Raw genomic sequence first — 7,820 nt, forward strand, 5'->3', positions numbered from 1 at the left:
ATGCGGAGACCCCGCAGAGCAGCAGTAGGGGTGTTATCTCCTCGGAGAGCCCTGAAACTGGGTAAGATTCGCCGGCGTGCATGTCTTTGCCTCATCCTGTTTCCAGGCACCGGCGACATTCTACTCGCGCCCACCATGATAAGCCATCCATTGGCATATGTCGCACCAAACCCCCGACATTTGGCGCCCATCATGGGGCATGGTGCACCGCCGTCCGGAGATCTGTTCTGGACGGGAACCCTCTTCCTCCCTGGCGAGCGCAGCCAGCCAGGCATGCCAGACAAAGTTTGCATCGACGCGCTGCGCGGCGTTGAAATCGCCTGTGCAGCCAGCTCCTTGGCCGAGCTTGTCGGCGAGGTCCGCCTCTCCGACGAACCTGCGGCCGACGCAGGCGCGGGCGGCCCCGAAAACCTCCTCGCGGGCCTCCTCGGTCAACTCCACGTCTCTGGCGAGCCTGCCGTAGACTTGGAGTCCGTAGGCTCCACCGACCCGATGCTGGTCGACTCCGACACCGCGTCGCTCGACGCGTTCCCCACCAACATGGTGGTCTACGACGAACCTCTCCCCCGTGCAGAGAGCGATGGAAGCACCGTCACTGAGGTGCAAGTCATCAGTCATGACGAGTTCCCCGGCGGAGGGGCGCCCGACTCGCTCGGCGTGGCGCTGCAAGACCTAGCCGCACCCATCCCAGAAGATGTTGACGCATAGACGTTAGAAGCACGCCGCCTTCAGCTCGTTGAAGGCACGAAGAAGCTGGCCAGCATGAGACGCTTGTCAGAAGCTTACCAGCGGGAGATGGATCGCACCGTTGGCGGCTCGCCGGCCCCGGCAGGGCCCAGCCGCCTTGGCGCGGTCCAGCAGCACGACGTAGCCATCGCCAGCCTGTTTGGGGCTAGCCGCCCCGTGTACGCTACACCAGCGGAGAACATTCGAGCCGCCCAGGCAGCGGCGGATGAGCTGGACAATTTCGAGGGCGAAGAGCGCTGACTCATGACGGAGCGAGTCCATCGGCTCCTCGACGCGGCCGCCGCGCAGAATGAGGCCGGCTGCCGCACGGAGGCGCCGCTACGGCCAAACGACGACCTGCACCGAGATCAAGGCGCGACGTCTCGGACGCCGACTGGCGGCGCCCGAGGAAGAAAGGACAAGGAGCCGGCTGTCAGCCACAGTCGGACTCGGATTACCATAGAGCGCGATCGAGACGGCCGCCCGAGAGCAGTGGAACGACGGGACGACTGTCCGCCTCCCCCTCCCCGCAAGGAGAGGCGAGTCTCCCCGCCGCCTGTTGATCATCCGACTCTCGGTGACCGCCTTGGCCGCCGAGAGGGAGTTGGAGAGAACGACGCCCGCCTCCGGATCGACCGACTTCACCTGTCCCTGGCGCTGGAGGAAGAAGACGAGCTGGGTCCGCCTTGTTTCGGGCCCCGCATTCGGGACGAGCCCTTTCCCAGAGGGTTCACGCTCCCAAGAGACACACCCAAATATACCGGCTCCGTGAAGGCAAAAGACTGGCTAGTCGACTACTCCACGACTGTCAGCATAGCAAACGGCAACAAGCGTGTCGCCGTAAAGTATGTTCCGCTCATGCTCCAGGGCACGGCCCGGACATGGCTGAACAGCTTGAAGCCCCGCAGCATCAACAGCTGGGTTGACTTCACCGAAGCGTTCGTCCGCAACTTCACCAGCACGTACAAGCGCCCTCCCAAGCCTCGTCAGCTCTCCTTGTGCGTGCATGGTCCTGATGAGTCAACCCGCGATTACCTCACGCGTTGGGCTGAGCTCCGGAACTCCTGCGAGGGCGTACACGAGGTGCAGGCCATCTAGTACTTCACAGCCGGGTGCCGAGAAGGCACCCTCCTCAAGCACAAGCTCCTCTGTGACGAGCCAGAAACCCTCGATGAGTTGCTAATCATAGCAGACAAGTATGCTACGGCCGACTCCTCCATGAAGGCAGAAATTCAAATCAGCACAGCCGGCAAAGTGGCTCCTCAAGCTCCAAGAACTCCGGCGACAGATGCCGGCCAGCGACAACATCAGGGAGACAACAAGCGCAAGGCCCCACACCCAGCTTTCGGCAGCCGGCAGGTCGCAACCGTTGAAGCCCGGCAGCCAGAAGAGCAGCCTTCGCCCCAGCGACAGAAAGGCGGCAAGCCGAACTGGTTGCCGGCCTTCTCCTATGAGCAGACCTTGGATGGACCTTGCAAGTTCCACAACGGCGCGAAGCCGTCGAATCACACCACCCGGAAGTGCCACTGGCTCACGAGGATCGCCAAGGGAGACGGCCTCCAAGCACCCCCGCCTGCTGGGCAACCGCCTCCGCCCCAGCAGCCGGCAGTCAGGCCGGTCGGCGCAGTACAAGACGAATACCCTGAAGAGCATGGAGCCTATGTGGTGTTCACCAGTATGGCTGATGATCGGCGCAGCAGGCGGCTGCAGCAACAAGAGGTGAACGCAGTAGCCTCAGAGACGCCAGAGTTCATGCACTGGTCCGAGAAGCCCATCAGCTGGAGCAGGGTTGACCACCCAGAAGTGATGCCGAGTCCGGGCTCCTACGCCCTGGTCCTGGACGCCACCTTTGCCACGGATAAACGGGCCACGCGTTTCTCGCGAGTTCTGATAGATGAGGGCAGCAGCATCAATATCCTGTACAAAGACGCCATGGAGAAGTTGGGAATCAAGCAAAGACAGCCCCAGAACAGCCGGACTGTGTTCCACGACATTGTTCCTGGGCTGTCCTGCTCACCAATCGGCAAGATCCTGATTAACGTCCTCTTTGGGGACAAAGATCACTTCCGAAGAGAGCCTATTTGGTTTGAGGTGGTGGACCTTGAGAGCCCGTACCATGCGCTCCTTGGCCGACCCGCCCTGGCCAAGTTCATGGCGGTCCCCCACTATGCTTACCTCAAGATGAAGATGCCCAGTTCCAGGGGAATTCTGACTGTGGCAAGCGACTACTGGAAGTCGTCTGCTTGCGCAGCTGAGAGCAGTCGGCTGGCCGAGTCCCTGGTAGTCGCAGCCGAGAAGCGACTCCTTGAACGAGTTGTGGCGATGGCCGGCAAGCAGCCGGAGATATCGCCCGACCCAAAGGAGTCGGAAGCTGAGGGTTCGTTCAAACCGGCCAAAGAGATAAAGAAGATACCCTTGGATCCAGAGCGCCCAGAGAGGTACGCAGTCGTAAGTGCAAACCTTGATAGCAAATAGGAAGGCGAGCTCGTCGATTTCCTTCGTGAGAATCGGGACATCTTTGCATGGTCTCCCAAAGACATGCTAGGTGTACTGACGGATTTCGCCAAGCACAAGTTACATGTCCGATCTGATGCAAAGCCGGTCAGGCAGCCCCTGCGCCGCTTATCAGAAGAGAAGAGAAGAGTCATCGGAGAAGAGATAGCCCGACTCCTGGCAGCCGGCTTCATTATGGAAGTTTTCTTTCCGGAGTGGCTGGCAAACACGGTCCTGGTGCTAAAGAAGAACAAGCAGTGGCGAATGTGTATTGACTACACGAGCCTCAACAAGGCCTGCCCCAAAGACCCATTTGCTCTACCAAGAATCGATCAGGTGATAGACTCCACAGCCGGATGCGAGCTGTTGAGTTTCTTGGATGCATACTCAGGGTATCACTAGATCAAGCTGAACCCGGTTGATAGATTGAAGACCGCCTTCATCACGCCGTTTGGAGCATTCTGCTACCTCACCATGACGTTTGGCTTGAGGAATGCCAGCGCCACCTTTCAGCGTTGCATGCAGAAGTGTCTTCTCAAGCAACTCGGCAGAAACGCCCACGTTTACGTAGACGACGTGGTGGTGAAGACGGAAAAGCGTGGAACACTGCTGGAAGACCTCAGGGAGAACTTTGAGAACCTGCGCCGGTTCCAGATTAAGCTCAACCCCGAGAAGTGTGTCTTCGGAGTGCCAGCCGGTCAGCTGCTAGGTTTCCTGGTCTTTGAACGCGGCATAGAATGCAACCCAGTAAAAATCAAGGCCATCGAGAGAATGGAGGTACCCAGCTAACTGCTGGATGTGCAGAAGTTCACCGGATGCTTGGCGTCCATCAGCCGATTCATCAGTTGGCTGGGCGAGAAAGCTCTCCCCTTATATCAACTGATGAAGAAGACCACTTTTTTCGAGTGGAACCATAAGGCGGATGAAGCTTTCCACCAGTTGAAAAAGATGCTGACTACTCCACCCGTCCTGGCGGCTCCGACTCCCAAAGAGCCTATGCTCCTGTACATCGCCGTCACCAGCCGAGTAGTCAGCACAGTCATTATAGTAGAGCGCAAGGAGGAAGGCAAGGCGCTACCGGTCCAGAGACCAGTATATTACCTGAGCAAGGTACTGTCGACCTCCAAGCAGAACTACCCCCACTACCAGAAGATGTGCTATGGCGTGCACTTTGCCGCCAAGAAACTGAAGCCTTACTTTCAAGAGCATCCAATCACAGCGGTCTGCACGGCTCCACTTGCCGAGATCATCGGTAGCCGAGATGCCTTTGGTCGAGTGGCCAAGTGGTCCATAGAGCTGGCTCCTTACACCATCTACTACCAGCCCCACACCGCCATCAAGTCACAAGCACTGGCCGACTTCCTCGTCGATTGGGCCGAGACCCAGTACCTGCCTCCAGCACCTGACTCCACCCATTGGCGGATGCACTTCGACGGCTCCAATATGCGCACCGGCTTGGGAGCCGGCGTCGTCCTCACCTCTCCTAAAGGCGACAAGCTCAAATATGCACTGCGAATCCATTTTGCCTCCTCCAACAACGTTGCCAAGTACGAGGCGCTCATTCACGGGCTCCGGCTTGCCAAAGAACTCGGCATCCGCCGGATCTTGTGTTATGGCGACTCGGACTTAGTGGTCCAACAGTCATCTGGCGACTGGGATGCGAAAGATGCAAACATGGCGAGCTACCGTTTCCTCGTGCAGCAGCTCAGCGGGTATTTCGAAGGGTGTGAGTTCCTCCATGTGCCAAGAAACGACAACGACCAAGCAGATGCCTTGGACCGAATCGGCTCCACCCGCCAAGCAATACCCTATGGCATCGCCCTTCAACGCCTCCTCAAGCCATCTGTCAAGCCCTCACCAGAATCAGACTCCATTTTTGTGCCGGCTCCTCCCGAAGACGGCGGATCCGACTCCAGAGCCCCGGCAGTCGGAACGGGGACTTTGGCGCATGACTCCAAGGCCGCCACGGTCGAGCCCAGCCCGGGGACTGCGGTGGCGGACTCAAAGATTCCAGAACTCGGCCCAGGGACCGCGCCAGTCGGCCCGGGGACTTCATCAACCCAGCAAGCGGCTATTGACTCCAACCCGCCGCCTCCCAGCCCAGCCGCCCTCGTCCAAGTCACAGTTCTGGTAGTCGAAGAAATAGCAGCACCCTCATGGGCCCAGCCCATCCTCAAATTCCTGGTGAACAAAGAGCTACCAAATGATGAGACCTCAGCTCGGCAAGTACAGCGCCGAGCGGCAGCCTATACCATAATCAAAAGAGAGCTGGTCAGGCGCAGCGTCACTGGTGTCTATCAGCGCTGCGTAGAGCCAGAGCAAGGCCAGGCGATTCTCAAAGACATCCATCAAGGCGAATGCGGCCATCATGCGGCTTCAAGAGCACTCGTCGCCAAAGCTTTTCAGCACGGTTTCTTTTGGCCGACTGCCTTGGAAGAGGCCAAGGAGTTGGTCCAAAAATGCAAAGGGTGCCAGAAGTTCAGCTCCAAGCTGCACCAGCCGGCTTCTGCGCTCAAGACCATCCCCATTGCTTGGCCTTTCGCAGTTTGGGGTCTAGACATGGTGGGACCGTTCAAGACAGCACGAGGTGGTTTAACTCACCTACTTGTCACAGTAGACAAGTTCACCAAGTGGGTGGAAGTGAAGCCAATCAGGAAACTGAACGGTCCGACTGCCGTGACCTTCATCACCGATATCACAATTCGGTACGGCATACCACACAGCATCATCACCGACAATGGCACAAATTTTGCCAAAGGCGCCTTGGCCCATTTCTGCGCAACACAGGGCATCCGACTGGACCTAGCGTCCGTCGCCCATCCGCAGTCAAACGGCCAAGTGGAGCGAGCAAACGGCCTCATACTGTCCGGCATCAAGCCTCGGTTGATCGAGCCTCTGGAGCGCTCGGCTGGCTGTTGGCTCGACGAGCTGCCAGCCGTCCTCTAGAGTCTGTGCACGACTCCAAACAAGTCAACCGGCTTCACACCCTTCTTCCTCGTCTATGGTGCCGAAGCCATCATCCCAACGGACATAGAGTTTGACTCCCCATGAGTCACCATGTACACCGAGGAGGAAGTAGAAGAAGCACGGCAAGACGGCGTCGATCTGCTGGAAGAGGGCCGGCTGTTGGCACTCAACCGGTCCAGCATCTACCAGCAGAGCCTGCGCCGATACCACAACAGGAAGGTCAAGCCAAGATCTTTCCAAGAAGGCGACCTTGTGCTCTGGCTGATCCAGCGAACAGCCGGCCAGCACAAGATATCGGCGCCTTGGGAAGGCCCTTTCATCATCAGCAAAGTACTGGGCAACGATTCCTACTACCTGATCGATGCTCAGAAGCCCCGAGCACACAAGAGGGACGACTCTGGCAAGGAGACAGAACGACCATGGAATGCAAATCTCCTCCGAAGATTTTACAGTTGATGCAGTATGTATCACGCTACCTTTTGTATTTAAGTATCAAGACTTCGGGCCCCCCGAGATGAGCTCGGGGACTGCCCTCTTTTGCCTGTATGATAAAAATTATGCCTACAAGTATGTTACTCTTTGTCATGCCGCTTGGCACCGGGCTCGACAAGTCAGCCCGGGGACTTGCCGCCTTGCACTATGAAATGCTTCCTGCAGTTGGACAAGTAGTGTGTAAACGCCTAAGCCATCTCCTGTCAGAAGCCGCAACTCGCAGAGCGACTGTACGGTGGGAAGCAGTAAGGTAGAATGGGCATTCACATGAAAAAAATGGCTAAGGACCCAAAGCATAAAACGTAGCTCAAGACGGCTTCCAGCCTTTCTCACAAACCAACTCTCGGATAGTCGGATTGCCGTCTTCTATCCAACTTGCTCAAACAATCTTGAAAACGGCTAAGTACTTGCTTCCCAAAGTAGCCCGGCACTTGATCCAGCGACAGTCCGCAGAGCGGCTGCCCGATTGGCAAGGTAGGCAATTAAGAGAAAGCGGCAAAGGAAAACAACCAAAAGAACAATGAGCAAGAAAAGATAGATATATATTTACATAACATAGGCCCTTGGCCGAATTGTCGAGTAGAGGTCCAAAATACACCCCGCGGGTGGAATTGTGTGAATTAACAAGTTCTTCAAAAGACTACTGAAGTAGATAAAACAAAAGACACAGCGGCAGCTCAGGAGGCGGAAGACGGATTCGGGGGGTCGGAGGAGGCGCCAACGTCAGGTGTCGGGGCGGTCGGCCGGCTAGTCTCGGCTTGATCGCCTCCGGCAGCAGTCAGGTCGGTCGCACGTGGCTCATTACTGGAGGCGCGGTCGGGCTCAGGCTGGCCGTCTGCTCCGTCTTCTGGTGCCTCCGCCTCACCCTCATCCTCCGCCTCGTCCTCCTCCTCGACGCTGGAGCCGATCACCTCCATCGAGTCTTCGCCGTAGTCAGGGTTCATCCCAAACCACTCCGGCGGGACCTCCTCGCCGTCTTCAGACCGCTCGGGGACGAAGATGCTGGTGTCGGTGTACTCGGCGATCGCCGCGGCACATTTGACGAGGGCGTCTTCCGCAGCCGCCAGCTCCGGCTGGGCCTCCGACCGAAGCGTGGCCAACCGGTCCAGATCCAGCCCCGGGTACCACGCCTTGACAAACTC

Source organism: Triticum urartu, chromosome 3A (assembly GCF_056163025.1).
Source record: "Triticum urartu cultivar PI428250 chromosome 3A, HENAU_Tu73, whole genome shotgun sequence".
NCBI lineage: Eukaryota > Viridiplantae > Streptophyta > Magnoliopsida > Poales > Poaceae > Triticum > Triticum urartu.